The sequence below is a fragment of the Myotis myotis genome, unplaced genomic scaffold, assembly GCF_014108235.1.
Source record: "Myotis myotis isolate mMyoMyo1 unplaced genomic scaffold, mMyoMyo1.p scaffold_m19_p_19, whole genome shotgun sequence".
NCBI lineage: Eukaryota > Metazoa > Chordata > Mammalia > Chiroptera > Vespertilionidae > Myotis > Myotis myotis.
In genome coordinates, this window is record NW_023416323.1 from 22,664,332 (window position 1) to 22,682,899 (window position 18,568).

Genomic DNA, 18,568 nt, shown 5'->3' on the forward strand with positions numbered 1-18,568 from the left:
GCTGTGGACGTCTCGAGACAATCCTTCCAATTGTCCTTTTTCCCCAACAAGCCCTGCTCACTCAAGTGTTCAGGTGCTCGGTTACATTCAACACAGACTAATTCACTTATCCTCAACAAGTGGGCTATTGATTTTTGCCTGTTTTCAGAACAGCCTGGGGCTTTCTGAACGACAATAGCGGCCCCTATTTAAAAAGGAAAAAATCGTGCGGTTCCGGGGAAATGCCCATAACCAGGCTTGCTACGCATTTGTCTGGACCTGCTCCTATTTCCAGTCGCTAATTTTCACAGTCCTCTTTTCACCCTGCTTCATCAGAAGCTGGCATATTTCTTGACTTTTTAAGCTGAGGGGTCAACAGGATTTGCTTTTGTTCCGAGGGCTCAGAGGAAGGGTACAAGACCTTTCCCCACATAGCAGGAACGAGGCACCAGCCACCCTTATGTTCTGTCTTTCTTTCATTTCCTGATAATCAACTTGTAGAAAACACAAAGCCTCACCTTCATGGGCTCCAAAAGGCAAAAAGAGGAAATCCCGAGTGACCATCTAATTTGTGCTTCTGTATCTGTGGTAAATAATATCCTTTACATAAAAGTAAAGCAAAAAGGATTGATAACAAATATGTCAAAATTTTTAAATCTATTAAACTTTTTAAATGAACATACTGCATAAAAAGAGGAGACTACAAATGTAGTCCATTTTTGTTGAAAATAATGATCTGTTTTTTTTTAATGTTAATTACATTAAGTGTTTAAAAAGCCCTATGGTAAATTTTGACCTCCTTAAAAAAATCATGATGCTTGGCTGTGGACTAATACTTTGTGGCCATAAATTCTAAATTCTAAGTTTAAAGTGAACAATGTCCTTAGTTGGGATGGGAGGGGGGTGTAAATACCCCTCTTAACAAACTGCTTCTCCTAACTATGATATATCCGGACAGTGGCATTCCCATAGCTGCTTTACAAAGAAAGCAAGCTGCCCATCCAATTCAGATGCTGAGCCTATTCGAAATGTGCGTGTTTCAGCTTCTTTTCCCACTCAGAGGCATTTAAGCTGGTATGTTAGTTAAGGGGTCAAATATAGGCTGGAAAAAAAGAGGCACAACCACTCTACCAGGAGGAGGGTTCAGTTTAACCACTGAGTGCCTCAACCTTGTTCAGCGGGGCTCCATCCTGTCACTTGGATGAAGAGCAAAGATAGCTGGGCATGCACATCAGCTGTAACACTCAGGGATCTGCACAGAACAGAACTGTGCTTCAGACACAGCACAAGCCCTGAGGGGGGTGGGGGGGGGGTGGGTGGGTGCAGAGGATGGTTCTGGTGAGTGCTGAGTCTCTTAACAATACAATTTTAAATTTGGGTTGTTAATGAGGTTGCTCTAGAAAGGACAGGCATTGGGTGATTTTAAACTCCAGGCACATTTTCGACTCTTCAGTTAGCACAATAGCAATAGAAAACTAGCCATCCTTTTTACAAGAGCCAAAGAGGGAGGAGGGGTGCTGTCTGGAGTGGCCTTGTCTCCCCTTGGCTGAGAATGGAAAAGTGAGGAATCCCTTGACAAGAGGTCTGCCTTTGTGTTTTGCACCTGGAGATTTTTATTTATTTATTTATTTTTTTGGGGGGAGGGGGGGTGCTAAGAAGTCAAATCACCAAGTATTGATTACTTACAGCATGCCTGAGTGCAACACACCTTGAGGGAGACAGGAAGCAGGAGGCTGGAGAGACAAAGCTACATTTAAAAAATAATCAGGAACAATAGAGTATTGAGTATCATCAAGTGGCAAGCTTAGAGGATACACATCCATCAGAAATACCTAGACTTCTAGAGTTAAGGTCCAGTAAAATCAAAAGGAAAAAAAGAAATAGGCAGGCTGACATAGATTTGCTAACATTTTGTTTTGTAAATTAAAGATTTAAAGCAATAACAATGAAATCAGAGAGAGCACATTAAAAAAAAAGAAACAAAAAAGGGAAGGAAACCAACTTATTTTCTGTTATCATTTTGAAAGGAAAAAACATTTAACATTTAAAAAGGTGGGTAAAGGATACAATTCTAAAATAAATGAAATAAAAACATTTTTAAAAATAAATTTTAAAAATGCATACTATGTGCTTTATGAGAAACTCACTACTTTGTCTATATTGTCCTTGTTTTTAAACAGACTAGTGAAAATTTTGTCACAGATGAGCTTTTGGGATCTGACAGATGACAACTGTCTTCTGCTCATCCTGTACCACTTTAGCACCATCTTGGCACACACGCTCTGAATATCTGCTGAGTAATCGAGGGGCCTCGCGATTATTTACAAGGGAGCACCTACTGAGTAAAGCTTCCATGTGGCCCAGGGAGTCCAGGATAAGAGGACAGGATGGCAGACGGTGAAGGTGTTGGTGTGGTGAGAAATACAAGGAAAGAAATCCCCAGGCGTTATCACATTTGGAGCACACAGGAAGAAATATTTTGAGCCCACCGGAATGCAGAAGCATCGGAATGTTGGTTAGTCTTCTAAATGCACGTTCTAATTTTTGAGGTTGTCCATTGACATTCAGTCAGATGGACAGTGGCTACTTGGCGTTCCCATCCCAAATCCACTGGGTCCAACCAGTTCAACAACAAAGTGGTAATGCAAAAGAAGAAAAATTACTCCTGGCAGACTTTATCTGGGGGATTACTGCATTTGTTATAGGGACCACTGCAATGGGGTTCTGTAGTACAAGAGAGACTGGGCTCAACTCCGAATACAAAGTGGGGATTTTATAGCCAAGGGCAAGCAGAGTGGGAGGGTTCATAGATGAAAAATTACTAAGATGGTAGAGTAATTCTTGCTAACCTACCTAATAGGATTCTTGCTGCAGGCAGGTCAGGGTGATCATACATTGCCTGGAGGATGTGGGAAATGAAGAAGGTGACTAGATACATCAGTAAATCCACTTGGAGGGAGTGCTGCTAAAACTGGGTCATGCCAAAAAAGGACATGGAATTCCAAAAGTCAAGGCCTTTTTGGGAAGAGGAGCCTGGTGACAATTGAAAGAGACTCTTTGTCAGTAGTCCCTTTCAATTTCATCTCAGGGAAGAAACTCTTTTTTTTTAATTAACATAGTTTCCTGTGTTCACCCAAAGAGCACTGGACAATCAGAGTGGGACATCCATGACACATTGAGGCTGCTGAGAGGACGGGGGTGGGGCCAGACAGGCCTGAATGCTCTCCGGACACCCCAGTCACCAGAGCTGGTATCCTGAGTGGCCACTTAAACTCTGAGCTTCAGATAACTCAACTGCAGTGCAAATAATAACAGCACCTCTCTTCGTGCTGCAGAGACTGAGAGAAAAGGATGATGGGCATAAAACATAGCACAAAGCCTAGCCCTCGAGGGGGGACTTGATATATAGAACCTGAAGAAAGAAAAAAAAATGACTGCAAAAATTATTGCTCCCCCGTGACCCCATTCACAATCTCCAAAAGTGTGCTGGAGGCTGAAGAGGCAACTGCTATTCAATCTTGTTGAATTCAAGAACACAGAAAGGTTCTAATCCGAGAGATGAGCAGAGAAATGAAAATTAATCAGCAATGACAAGTCAAAAGTATCACAAACCAGACAGCAGAGATTCAAGACCCGGTATTAACATTGACCAAGCTATGTGACATGAGAGAAACCACTTAATATTTCTAAGCCACAATCTTCTCATCTGTGAAATGAAGATAATGACAGTATATACGCCTAGGTGGCTAGAATGAGGATCCTACAAAGTAAACTATGTAAACTGCTTTCTGCAGTGCCCAGGATAAGGTGATCATTCAAAAACTATGATTTATTATTATGGAGTATTATTATTGCTATCAGAATATTATCAGGACAGAATATCCACTTCAGAAACTTGGCAGGGAGGATATGACTGCTTTAGATCTCATTGTATCTTTCACATGCAAAGGAATGATGCCTTTCCTGTTTAACCAATAAGCTCTCTCCAGAAGAGAATAAAATATGAATGGGAAAAAGACTAAAGAAACAGGTAACTCCCATAGTCCTCTATGTCTGACAAAAGAGTGATTCTGTTAGTGTGATTAGTTCAAAACAGTGTCTTAAACCCAATGGAATCTTTTTAAAATAAGACTCTAATTTCAGGAACCTAAGGAAGCCTGCATTTTAATAAGATATCTCATTGTATCCCAAATACAAAACCATTGTTTGCCTGACTCTATAATTTATTGTTAAGACAGACACTGCACTATTACTGTAGCAAAATGAAACGCGCAATGATTCCTCTAATAAAACAATTGGATCATAAGGCAGAGCAGAGCTCGGCAGTTTAAACAGAGGCGAATACCCCTGAGCAGAGATCTGCATAGTGTAATATTCCCAGTTGGAATTTCACCTTTCTCTACTCTTCCACAGAGAAAATCATTGAAATAGCCCACTAACAATACCATTACTGTCTCCCTAACTTAATCCTTTGTTCCTTCCAAAGAAAAGACTGCAGCTGATTATGAATATTCCACTCTACAATTTCCATCAATTAATATTCTACCATGTTCTTATTAGGGTATTAATAGCTTCTTGATTTACATTAGAAAGTATATATTTTACACTGCTGGTGAAGCTATTTCTTCCTCTTTAACAGAAAGTGGTTACATAAAAAAGAACTTACAATTTGGAAAATGGAGGGGGGTGTGGATAATTGCGTGGTAATTATACATTCTAGTCTCCTTCCTGTTTTTCCTCTCTCTGCTGGGGAATTCCTGTTTCCCATCAAGGAGGGATCATCCTCTGTCCTCCCACCCTCCGTTGGAGAGACACTCTGAGCTGGGCTGGTGTGTCTGCAGTGTCCACCTTCTGTCCATAGAAGGCAGAGTTTGCAGGTCACCTTTCACAAAAACCCAAAGAGGAAAAGAGAGACCCAGGCCCCTTCCAGGTGAATATAATGAGGCAGGTGGCAGTGAAGGAGAAAGGCAGGTGACAAAGAAAGTTCTGTTTCAATGTAGAGCGAGCTCAACCTGGGGTTGCCTGTACCTCCTTGCTGTGCAGGGAACCAGCCGCCTGACCTAGGCAGGTACTCAATCCCCTGAGCCCTGGGCATGTCACCTGTAAAATAAGTGTATTCACATCTGCTTCCCAAGTATTGTATGGTAACTGAATGATGGGGTGTGTGCAGGGGATGCTTCTAGTGGTGGTGGCTGATGGTAGAGGTGCAGGAAGGAAGGCGGGTGTCCTGCTCTCTTCCCAGGTACGCCCAAAGTCACAGATGCCCCTGCAAGGACTCAGATGGCCACAGGGTTGTTATCCAGGCTTTTCCCTGCCTCCTTGCCGCAGGCTTGCAGGCCCCAGTCAGTCACACAGTGTCACCGTGGTCTGTGAGTCGGTGCTAGAGCTCTGGCTCAGAGAACTGAACACTCTCAAGGTACCTGTTCAGGACTGAGACCTGTAATTCTCTCAGTGGCCTGTGTTCAGGTCTCACACTGATCCTGCCCATTGTCCTGCTACAAAGTTAGGACGGTTTCTACTGCCACCAGGATTTACCAGTGAAGCCAAAAGATGCTGCTCTCCATCCTGCCAGTGTGGTCCCGGGGAGCTAGCTGCATTACCTCTCTGGACAGTAGCTCCATAAAATAAGGAGGTGGGTTCTAAGGGGACCTGCACCTGGCTTCCTCTGGCATACAGGCTCGGTCCATGGAGGGTCAAAAAAAAAAAAAAAAGGTGAATTGCCTGGCCGTGTGGCTCAGTGTTTAAGCAATCAATTCCCAGTCAGGGCACATGCCAGGGTTGTGGACTCGATTCCCAGTAGGAGATGGGCAAGGGGCAACCAATCAATGAGTCTCTCTCATCTCCTTCCCTCTCCATTCCTCTCTGAAATCAATAAAAATATATTTTAAAATATTTTTATTTAAAAAATAGCTTGAACTGGATGCCAATATTTAAAAATAACTTGAATTGACTACCAGTATTTAAAATAAAGAGACTTCACACAAAAATCGTGAGTCCCATTTATCTTTAAAAACAACATCAGCAACACAGAGCTGGAGGTGAGGAGCCGTCCCTTATATTCCAATCTCCGCTTGGCTCACTTATGTTTACATTAATACTAACAGGGACCCGCTGCAGTGAGTCCTAAAACTGCTATATAGTTCAGGCAGTATCACTTAGAGAACCTCCCGTCCTTTTTCAAGAAGGACCCATTCCCAGAGCATGTTTGCAAGACCCAGAGACTGGGGGCCCTATGAAATCTTCAGGGTCCCCAGATGGCTCGGGGCAATATTTCTCCTACCCACTTTGTCCGCACCTCACTTTGTAACCCTAAGGTGTCCAGGGACACGTCCTTGCACACTTGTTCTTCAGGTGCTGCTCTGAGACCTGGGAGCAAATGGTGATTGACAGGGTTGGGTTTTGCTGTTATTTCCCTTAAAATTGTGTGAGGAACGATTAAATGGCCAGGACTCAAAAAGAGAAGGATGTACCCCTCCTGAGGCCATGTCTACACATGACCGGAGTGGCCACGGGGCCAGCTTAGTGAAAAACACCAGTCAGAGGGGCCGCGTGATTGAACTGACAGACCAATTCCCTGGCCACGGAAGGCAGCCTTGGGCTATCGCTGGGGGCAGGGCAGCTGGCCCTTTGGTTTTTTTCCCATTTAAAGCACTTTGCAGAGTCTCTAGCCCAAGGTAGAGAGATTCAGCTCAATGTCTGTGGATTGATTGATTAATTTAAAGCCCCTGAGAGATCCTGTAGGTTCACAGATAAAGCTACATGAGCTGAAAATTTTCCTGTCTTCCTCAAAAGGAAAATGTTCAAGTAGCAGCCCCGTAATTGGAGATGATTTACATTTCTGTCTTGATCTCAGAACCAGAGGAGTGGATGAGAGCCTCCACCAGCTCCCACTGGGGTCTGGTCCAGATTCTTACCCAACACCTTCAAGATGTGGGCCAAGCTTCTGAGGCCCCAAAGTGTGGTGTGGTTGTTTAGATTTAGGGAGCCAAAGGAGTCATGGTCTCAATGCTGACTCTATGCAACTCACTGAAACTACCTGTGCCTCGGTTTCCCTACTGAGAAATAGGGATTTGAGTGAGATACTGATGTTAAGTGCTTAGCACAGTTTTGGGCCCAGAAGAGCTGCTCACTAAAGGATACCTGTTATTATAAAGGTGATGCCAATGACCACCAACACGGTTTCACCAAACAAGAACGCTAACACTGCAGGGCTGCTCTAACTCAGATTAAAGTATCCTCAATGCCATTTTGGGGTGCACCATGGCCACCTAGACACTAAGGACTTCTGCATTTTCATGGAGTAATGCCCCATGTCATCCAGCAAGCTGACTTTGAAAGGAGCTTTCAAAGGTGCTTGCCTGCTGAGTTTTCCATGCTTCCAAACCAGGAGACACTGGGATCTTAGATGTTACCTACCGTGAGGCACCCTGGCAAAGGTACCCAGGGGTCCTCAGTCTCTCGCAGAGTGAGACCTCTCACCTGGAAAGAAATCTCTGGCTATTTGCTGAATTAGATCACGGCAAAATGAACCAACATGCACCGGGGCATGGAAGGGAGACGTGAAGTTAATAATACCATATAAATTCAATTTGCATTCCCCTCTTGATTTTAACCCAATCTACATGAGCTCTCCCAAATAAGTAGTCATTTGAAATCCTCCCACGTGACAGACCGTCTTACACATTTTAAAACACCATCCCTTTAATAAACCCAAACTGCACAATGTGGCTTTAACTGGTTCTAGAATATTCTGATAGTGAAATATTTTCTGTTTCTGGGCCAGAACTGGTCATTTCTTCTTGAGAATATGATGTTTGAAAATCAGTTCCTCCTATTATAGATTTCTCCCTCAGCTTGTAGAAAATCCATGATTCCCTAAACATTGGTCTTTGAAAGCACATTGACTAAAATCTTCATGCTTAATTCATGAAGCGCAGTCTGGAGATTAGTGGAGCTGGACATAGACCAGGAATACTTTATCATATTCTAATAAGCAGAGGCTGAAAATTGCATTTCTAAAGCTACAGTATTAAAGGGCATACCGCAAAACATGACCCAAACATAACTCAGTAGTTTTACAGTGTCTGAAAAGGCTTTGATATGATAAAGTATGCTGACGAGAGGAATAAACACAACTAGAAATTTCTGAATTTAAAAAGAAAAAAAAAGGAGGGGGGCTTGGCAAACATTCAGTATATTCGTGGAAAAATATATATTATAAACGCATCCATTGTGATTCCTATTAAACAAGTATTGACTATTGAGTTGGGTTACAAAAGATCACTATAGCACCGCAATTTCAGGGGCTGTAGAGCATAAAGGCCTGAGAGATGAAAGAAAATAAATAAAGCAAGCCTAATGAGGTTAATTTGAAGGTTTCCAGAAAAAACTAAGTGCTGGCTTTTCAACCTTTCTTAAAACAGGGTCACCAGCATTGTTTTTGAAAGCAGAAAGCATATGGGGGACAAGACTCAGAAATGGTTCAGGATAAAAGCTCTCCCCCATGTAGGCAAAAAGCATCTGCAAAATGAAGGCACTGTGTCAAAGCAACCACAGAATCCCAATACATCGATCAGTAGTGCAGATAGCGCCGAGTATTGTGCCTTGCACACAGTAGGTGCCAATAAATGTCTGTCTGACTGACTACAGGATACGGGAGAAAGAAAGCAAGGAAAACAGGTCCAATGCCTGCCACAAGAGCTCCTGGATTTACTCTGCAGAGTACTCCCTAAGCTGTTTCCCTTTATAAAGGCAGGTGCTAATTAAAATTAGCAAAGCATTAGGGCCAGAACAATTTTCACTAAGACAGTAGGTTCTGGACTGTGAGTACCCGGACGCACTGGAGGCTCCAGAATTTCTATATAGGACATAGAGCAGTGGGGGGTGGGAAGGGCAGTCAGGTGGAAAGGGGGTGCTTGTCTTTATTTTTATTTAAATATATTTGTATTTAATTTCAGGGTGAAAGGGAGAGGAAGAGATAGAAACATCAATGATGAGAAAGAATCATTGATTGGGTGTCTCCTGCACGCCCCCTACTGGGGATGGAGCCCAAAACTCTGGCATGTGCCAACTGGGAATAGATCCAGGACCTCTTGGTTCCTGAAACGATGCTCAACCACTGAGCCAGACCGGCTAGGCAAGGGAGTACTTGTCTTGAAACTGCATCTGCAGACCTAGAACATGGACATTATTTTAGACTGCATGTTTATCGAGAAAGTTGTGGCAGGTGTGCTCTGAGATCTGGCTGATGGCAGGGGTGGGGGATGATCCCCACCCCTCACAGCCAATCTTCATCACTGCTGAGATCACAGCAGAAAGATCACAGCTGCCAAAACCCTGCTGCTTTTATTAATTTCCTTTCATGGGTGTGCACTCACCATGCTCCCTTCGCTCACTTAATGAAGCAGGGTTCATTCTCTTACTTTCTACCAGGTCCCACGTACTGCCCATCCAAATCTGCCTATCTGTCTCCAGGGACACAGCCCATGCTTTCCCCAAAACTGACCTTGACATCAGTACTAGCCAGCAGTTTCACAGGTGGGTCTCCTCTTCTGCTGATCTTGCACACCCTTCATGTCCCCACAGCCTCATTCTGGAAGCCACCTTAACACCCCTGGTGTGCCTGCCCCTGGCTGGACTAGCTATTCCTACTCTGGATTTCCATAGCACCCCATGCCATCCCAACATAACTCTGTGACACCTTAATTACTGCACACCTCCCCCACCAGACTATACACTCTTGAAGGCCCAGCATCTTGACAGGTAACCCACTACATCCCCAGGCCTCCTCAAAGCCTGGCAAGGTAAGATCTCCAAAAAAATAAAATATATTCATTGCATGAAACAAATGAACAAATGAAGGTGATGAATCCAAAATATCCAACCCTAAAGGATATTTTTAAAAATAAATAAATAAAGCCTGTTGTGTCTAGGACATATACATGTCAGATATGATTATAGAAAATTTGAATATAAAAAATGAGCGAACAAAGAATGAAAAGCTACCCATCTTCCCACCATTTAGTATTTTTCTCACTTTGAGTATAAATTTCACCTCTTTGGACAGCGAGGTTCTCCTCCCCTCCACCAAGTTGAGCTTTCTAACAGCAGCTCTCTGATGAGCCACTCCAAAGCCATTCTGAGAATATTTCACACAGGAATCCGTCCTCACTGTTGAGAGCGTGGCCTTGCACACAGCCACCTGAAGTCATGCGTGGACATGATTGTTGCAAATATGGGGTATGGTCTTGATCAACGCAGTGTTCCAACAAAGACTGCGTATCATGTGCTAGAGGGAGGCAGGAGTCCTGCAGCTGTCAGCTGCAGGGCATCTGAACCATGAGAAGACACTCAGATGTGAGCTGGAAGGAATGGGCTTTGGTTCCAATTTGAGGGAAGAGGAAAGGATACATTTCTAGCTGTTGTCTTGCAGCTTCCCTTGTCCCATTCCTGCCGGACCCTCTGCTGGGAGTAGGACATCTGACTCCAAATCTATTTCTGCAGCAGCTGCTGGCAATAGAGCATGTGTCTACCCATCCTCGGTGACTGCTTTTACAAGGTTTGCAATGTCTTCTGCAATTGGCACCATTGCAGCAGTGCCATCTGCACCACAGGCTCTTGCCAGAGAACCCCCTCCCCACTTGCCCCAGAGCCTTAAGACAGAGCATTCTCTCCCTAAGCAACTCTGGTGCCTTGGGCCACATTCCTTTTCCCAAAAGGGGCCATGAATGGGATTACTGTGAAAAGAACTCACTTCTTCCCAAGGAATCCAGCCCTCTTGTTCCTCTAATTATAATCTGTTACTTATAATATGCAACAGCTGTTATTTAAATAAACAATGGGGAATTTCAAACAGAGAAACTATGAAAATGAAAATGCTTTAATTTATATCCCAAGAGACAGAGGCTGTAGAGTTCTCCGAATGCCAAATAAATTAATAAATAAAAACATAACTGTCCAGCTGGAGGTAGCCTATGAGTTGCATAAGGTACCAAAGGAGCCAGCTGCCGCTACACTCCCCACGTGATGTGTGGGGTTCCTCTAATTGTAGAATACAAAACTGCACCAGCAATACAAAACGGCCCCTTCTGGGACGGAGGTGGGAATGCCCTGGTTTATATGACCTGAAAACAATAAGTCATGGCAAGTTGAGGATTGAGACTCTCCTTATGGGTTTTGGATCATGGTCGGCTGGGCAGGGTAAGCTGTGTGCCAGCTGGCATAAGCAAGCCGAAAGGCAACAGGACAACTGTGGGGTCCATCCCCAGCCTTCTCAGTCAAGACTCAAGTAACATGAAGAGAGGTTAAGATCTTATTGCAGCAAATAGAAAAGTATGAGATGATTTGGGGTTCTGCTGCAGTGTAGCATTGCTGAAAATAGGAGTCTAAGGAAATCTCAGGGACTGGCTTTGCAATGCTGCATGGGGTGATATGAGTTGATGTACTCATGTATGCACATGGACTTGCTTCATACACGGGGTTTAAAAGGCACCAAGGATTCCAGGAGAGGAAGCTGAGGGCAGGTTAAAGAATAGGCATTAATAAGGCAGAGGAAAGAGCAGTTGAGAAGTGGCTTTATAATGCTATTGCAAGGGACTTTATTAACATTATTGCATCTCATCCTCAAATGGATATTTTCCCATTTGGTGGAAAAAGAAACTGAGACTTTTATATGTGTTCCTGATACACAAGTTGGATATGGTGACGGTGGGATTCAAATGCAAACCAAGGTCATCTGCCTTCCCCTTCAGGTGCGAGGGGAAGAAACTCAAAGACAATTTTTATTAGCAGCTGGGAAATGTATGGGCCCAATGATCCAAGAGCTCACATTATGACATCAGGTTTCACTGTCGCCAGCTCCCTCTCTATCTCATCTCTCCTCTTTGAGTCTCATTTTCCCCACCCCACCTTTTCTCTCTCTTTTCAATAGACAGCCTTCTTCTGTGCAACCTGAGAAGATTCTGCCAAGCAGCCGGGCCCCTGGGTCCCCTAGGTGAGCTGTGCCAGATGAAGGCATGGAAAACCTTCCCCACCAGTTGTAGCAGCGAAAGACATGGAGCTTTCTACCTTTTATGTGTACTCAGGCCTCCATCCAGCACTGCAGCCAGATGGGAACTGTAATTCATCAGACGTGTGTCACATGTTTATCCCTACAATTAGGGGTCATGGTGGTCGTGTGGAGATCAACAGTACCACCTCCACCAAGAAGAGTGCCCAAAGGAAAACAGGGCACTAGAAGTAGTGCAAGTGTGATAGGAAAGATGCTGGGCTGACAACACTTTAGTTACAATAATAAGAAAAAAATCAGGATAAAGCCTGTGATCCCCAAAAGAATCAGAATACAGTCCAGGGGTGAAAGTAAGATGACAGGTCATGAAGGGAAGGATGAGGCAGAGTGGCTTGGTGTTTTCAACCATTTGGGCTGCCATAATAGAATACTAGAGACTGGGTGGCTATAAACAACAGATGTGTATTTCTCAGAGTTCTAAAGGCTGGGAAGTCCAAGATCAAAGAGCTAGCAGATTCGGAATCTAATGGGCATCTGCTTTCTGGTTCATAGATGGCTGTCTTCACATTGTATCCTCACGTAGTGGAAGAGGCTAGGGAGCTCTATGGAGTCTCCTCTATAAGGATGCTAATCCCATTCATCTGGCTCTGTCCTCATGACCTAACCACATCCCAAAGGCCTCACCTCCTAATATCATTACATTTGGAAAATAGGTTTCAACATATGAATTTTTAGGGGGACACAAACATTCAGTCTATAGCAGCTGGTGTGGCAGAAACTGCTGGTGTGTCCCAAATATTCACCTTCCCTTCTTCCTTGGCTATAGAGGTTCCATATTTACCTGAAGCCAGGAGTGAAGCCTGCATTTCCCAGCCTCCCTTGCAGCTATCTGTTTAGCCAAGTGATTAAATCGAGGCTACAGGGAAGGAAACAGAAGTGTTGGATGGAGTTTCTTGAAGGCTCTTTGAAAAGGAGGAGGTTAGTCTTCATCCTAACTTTTCTCCTTCATGTTGCCTGGACATTTTGGACCAGGAGGTTACCTTGAAGATGGCAGCAGTGTTGCAAAGCAGAGAGAAGCAAGTGGAGTCGCTGATGACTTTGTGGAGTGGACACTCCAGCCCTGGGCTACTCATTTACGGTCTTTTTTACGTGAAAAAATTTACCACCCTAGCTGGGTCCTTGTTAGCAGTAGACAAATGGAATTCCTAATTCATATGTCTTGTCTCCAATCTCCAGGCCATTATTCTCCAGGCCTGGTTTCCACTCTAGCTCGCAGTAACAACTCCACCTTTGCTTCTTCCTCTTTCTCTTCCTCCTCCTGCTTCAACCACAAATAATTTGACAATCCAGGGGCTTTACTAGGCCTAACTGTATAAAAGTTTCCATTCTTACCACATTTGTAATCTGTGTGCATGTCTATCTTTTAACTCAGGAACTCTCATGCAACTGTATTTAGTTCAATATCATTAAATGTCTGCATGAATGTTTATTTGATATCATGCTAACCTTCCCCAAATACCAGTGCTTGACAGAATGCACATATTTTCTATTTGCTAAAATAGAATCTGACTTCTAAACAGTGATATAGTGAAAAACAAAACAAAATGCAACAAAAATACCACATCTATTTTGCAGGAAGCCTCCTTGACTACCAGACTTTTTCTCTTTTTTTCATACCACGGTGTTCTTTATTTTCACATATGCACATCATATATTGTAATACGAAATGGATATTGACTGCAGCTGAGGTGAATATCCACATGTATTGACCTCAGAGGTAAATATTGACTGAGACAAAGGTAAAATCGATGCTTACCTTGAGGGATAATAAATCTGGATATCTATTGAAATAAGAAGTCAATAGCAGCATTGTTACGAACACTCGTGGTAATCGTCACTGGAGCACATTTGTACAGTGAGTGGTCAGTGGTTGTTCTCCAGAAAACTAGAGACAGTTGCAGGTAGTTCATAGAGACTGCACTGACTGCCTTGTTGCCACTTCACCTCATAATTAAAGCATAGTGATTAATCACAAAAACAATACGTAATTATATATGTGTTTTCCGATGGTCTTAGGCGACCCCTGTGAAAGGGTTGTTCAACCCCCAAAGGGGTCTCGACCCACAGGTTGAGAACCGCTGCTCTAGAGGCTATCGGTCCCTGCAAATGAAACCCATCAGACTTACAGCAATCCCCTCTAATTCGCCTTGCAACTCTTTTGTGTAAGTATTGTATAAAATGCATCCTGTCTCAGAGGCCCTGGCTTTCAAAACCGTTTTACTGAGTTACAAGACATTTTTCTTTGTCTTAACATACAAATTGCAGAAGAACTGTGTTCTATCTGCTCAACACCTAGTGCTACAACATATTAAATGGCTATAGCTCAACAAAAACAGTGTGTTCTATCAATTCTTCCTATCTAACCTATTCCATATCTATGTCCTTCCCTCCTTCCCTCTCCCCCAACATAGATAATCCTGTTTATTCTTCAATTAGCAGCAAAAATAATAGTTGAGTTAAAGAGTGATTCTTCTACTCTTCTTGACCTTCATCACCATCTTGGATCTGTCTTCCATATCAAGAAAACACCATCATTTACCTCTTTTAAGACTATTCGACACACTGGGTTCCTTCACTAATCCTTAGTTGAGTGTCTAGTATCTTCCAGGCATTCAAGTTTTTCTATATACTACATTTCTCTCTTTAAAGAGAGGAATTACTTCATTTATTTCTGCAATCCTAGGATCTATCACAATGCCTGAAACATAGAAAAAGCTAAGAATGTGGTATAATCATAGGCTTCTGGTAGGGTATGAGGTAACAAATAGTGAAATCCTTTTGGAAAATGTCAACGAATACCAACTCCTTATGGGAAGACCTAGAGTTTTCCATCTTTAAAAGAAAAAAAAATCGTCCAGCTAAGAAGCATCATCATGGTTAATGCCCCAAGTTTCTTATTCTACACAAAGAAAGGGGGAAGCCAGCAGACAGGATATTAAACAGTTAAACTAGGAAAAGCCAAAAGAAAGTGAAGAGTCACATACTATAAGTTACATCCTTACCCTCAGATGTCTGTATTTTTACAGGAAATCAGGGCATTTATCATCCAATTATTGGTTATCTTTACGCCATTACCAGAAACTCAGGCTTAAGCAACTACCTACCTCTTTACTGTAGCTTCTTCACAATATCCAGGGGACCTAGTATGGTCACAGTGAGGGAGGCACTAAAGAGTCCATCCCATTGAGGGCCCAAATAGAGCAAAATTCCAAAGAAAGAGGGTGGGGATTGCTTCTCTCTTCCTTGGACAACAGAGCACCTGGTTCTTAGGACTTCAGCTTGGACATACCCATGAGCTCACCCACCCTCCCTCCCTCCCTCCCTCCCTCCCTCCCTCCCTCCCTCCCTCCCTTTTTCCTTCTCTCCCTCCCTTCCTTTCTTCCGCCTCTTGGTTCTATTTCTCTGTAGAACCCTAATAGAAGTGACTGCATTAATTGAAATACATGTCTCAATATGGTTGTCATGTTCCCAGAAAGAGGCATTATAGTGTGCTTACTAAGCAGGATAGATGGGAGATAAGTGAGGGAGTTACTTCTTCCTGAGAAGGCCAAGGTAATCCTCCTCCTCTACCACCATCACTACCACCACCACCACAAGGAAACTGGTATTTCTCCCTAGGGGCCATTCCTGATGTATCTCTTTATTCCCAGCATCCTGCCCAGTGTCTGGTACCTGGTAGGTGCTCCATCAATTGATGTTAAATGTATAAGATGTTAAAGGCATTAAGAGGTACCCAGGACACCTCAGCAGGAATGAACACCAGACAAGGTTCACCCTCATTGAGATGCCCTCATCTAAGAAAAAAAAAATGGATCAACTGGTCCTGAAAGTGGCTTTTATAAGTTCCATGACTCTAGTAATGAGTGTCCCACTCCTATTTATGACCTCCTCCAAGCACGTTATGAGGCCACTTCAAAAATAAGTTTCAAGTCTGAGCCAGGGTGGATTCTGCTGCTGAGCAAGAGCTTCCTGAGAACCAGGCTCACTGGGTACAGAGCAGCCCCATCCTGTCCCCCGGGATAGCAACTAAGCATTTTCACCAGCAGCAGCCTCAGGAAATCAGCTGCCCGTTTAATGCAATGGCCTGAATCTTCATTATCTGCACCCAAAAACCATGAGTCAGGTCTCCTGTTTGCCAGATGTTACAACCTGTTGGAGTTTGGTGCTATTGTCACCTGGATTGTATTTTAAGGGCTTCAGCAGGAGCAATAGAGCCACCCAGGTAAAACATAGCCAGTTGTCTCACAAGTAGGGATCCTCCCAGCACCCATGCTGGCCAAGGCAGGCAAGCACCAGCACCTGGGTCAGCATCACCAAGAGGTGCATTAGAGCCACAGGGAGTCAGACACTTGTGCTGAAGATAGTCCCAAGATCATATTAATGTTTTATATAATTGCTACAACTACAAAAGAAGGGGTTAAATCCTTTGTAAACACTAATCATTTCCAAGAGAGAAGCTTGCTTGATTTACATAATCACAAGTAAATACGCAGAAAAAGGATGTCACTTAAGAGACTGAATGCTTCCTGACAGCAATGAATTGGCATTCATTGGGACACTGCACATTTACCAGGAAGAAGTCCTGGCACAAGGGTGTAAAACAGTTCAAGACCACATTACCCACCAGGGAATGTTTGTCAACAGCTCCTCGGGAACGAGGTCAGGGCCATGAGCAAGCACCACTCTGTTTGGGCCGCTTTACCCCTCTACTTCCCACACCCGTGCCTCAGAATGCTCAGTGGGTTCCAAGCCAAAGAAAATGACATTTCTTCTGATCAACATCTCTGTTTACGGTAATCAGGGGAGGGCAGCAAGCTAGTCTCAGGATGCCAAGTGATCGCTTGTTTTCAGGATAATCAATAAGACACTTATCTTGAAAGATTCATGCAAGTTTGGAATCAATTATGAATGGGATGATGATAAAACTCTGAGAGAGAATCGCTTGAATTTTTAAAATTCTTATCAGAGTTACACTCCATTTTGTTGGCTTCTCTGAAATGTCAAACAAATTTTAAAAAGAATACTCACTATATTATGCCATTATCAAAAAGCTGGATTATGGCATGATTTAGTGGGCGTTTTCAAGTTCAGATGTTGTGGATTTTTAGTTTAGAAAAAGGGGGGAGGGATTTCCCATAGAGTGTATGAAAGGAGGCATATTGTTTACAGTAGGAAAGACATAAATTTTAGACCTAACAAACTTGAGTCTGAAAGTGAGGCCCCACCTGTTACAGATCAATGAATTTGGACATATTACTTAACCTTCCAAAGATGGAATTCCCTTATGTCAAAAAGATGGTAATAGCATCATTGTAGAGTTATGGTACAGATGAAATGAGATTATCTATATGAAAAGTTGACCACGATCCCAAACATGCAATAGGCACTCAATAAATGTTAGTTATTCCTGATATTAAAATTCTTACTTGGTCTCCTTGAACAAGTTACTTAATCTTTCTGAGTCACCATTTTCTCATTTCTAAAATGGAAATAACAAGTTAGTTGCAACGTAGTTAAGGAGTTAAATGAGATAATGAGTAAAACAGCATCTAATATTGCAACTGGTAGATAGTAAAAATGGCAAATAATTGTACAGGAAAAACTCACTGTTTTCCCTTTACTCTCACACTCATAATAGTTCTGACACCAGATATGAGGGAGGTATTTCCCACTCCGACATAAGCAGTGGGTGTCCTAAAACTCAACTCACTGCTGACACTAGCCAGAGTTGGTACAGACCTCATAGGTTAAGGGCTCATTCCTACAGCAGTGAGGCACCTGTGGAATGCCACACTACAGAGGCCAATCTCCAGTAGTGGGACCCCAGGTCACCCCAACTTCTGACATGGCTACAAATCCAAGGTCCTCATGACTTTCTCCTTGGGTTCAGCGATTTGCTAGAGTGGCTCATATAACCAAGGAAAACAGTTCCCTTACTCTTGCCTATTTATCACAAAGGCTATTTCAAAAGAAACAAATGAATAGCCAGATGAAGGGAGACAAAGGGTCAGGTCCAGAAGAGTTCGGAGCATAGGAGCTTCTGTCCCTGCAGACTGTAGGTGTGTCACACTTTGTGGAGGCTTCATAGGTATGATGGATTATTAACTTAATCTCCAGCCCCTTTCCCCTCCTGGGAGGATCAGAAGATTTTACTCCTGCTTGTTCTCTCTGGTGATCAGCCCCTACCCAGGAGCCCACCTTCAGTTACCACATTAGAACAAAAGATGCTCCTCTCACCCAGGAAATTCCATGGTTTTAGGAGCTCTGTGTCAAGATCCAGGGTCAAGAACCAAATATTAGCAGGAGCCAGGGGCAGAGGCATATATGTATATCATTATCTCACAAAAGTGTTCAAATAGAAAATAAAATTAAAACTATCAAAAAATTTAATTTTAACATTTCATTTTACAAATAAGGAAACTGAGGCCTAGAGACTCTAGTCTTGGCCCAAGTCACTTTAGAAATTATTTCATAGGTGGGCCTGGAATCAAACCTCTTGAGAGTGAGGGAGATTGGCAGTGT

The 18,568-nt window shown here is 43.1% G+C and overlaps 1 protein-coding gene and 1 long non-coding RNA gene across 2 annotated transcripts in view; both read right to left on the bottom strand.

Annotated features, from left to right (window-relative positions):
• Positions 1-18,568, bottom strand: part of WWOX (WW domain containing oxidoreductase) — a 930,714-nt gene that overhangs the window by 498,990 nt on the left and 413,156 nt on the right. The window lies entirely within an intron of this gene.
• LOC118674135 overlaps positions 1-18,568 on the bottom strand; it is a 77,324-nt gene that overhangs the window by 17,684 nt on the left and 41,072 nt on the right. Inside the window, exons 3-5 of the long non-coding RNA XR_004973579.1 lie at positions 17,473-17,525; positions 1,666-1,726; positions 498-579 (exon numbers count right to left, since the gene is read on the bottom strand). This is a non-coding gene — a long non-coding RNA (uncharacterized LOC118674135). The remainder of the gene's footprint in view (positions 1-497; positions 580-1,665; positions 1,727-17,472; positions 17,526-18,568) is intronic.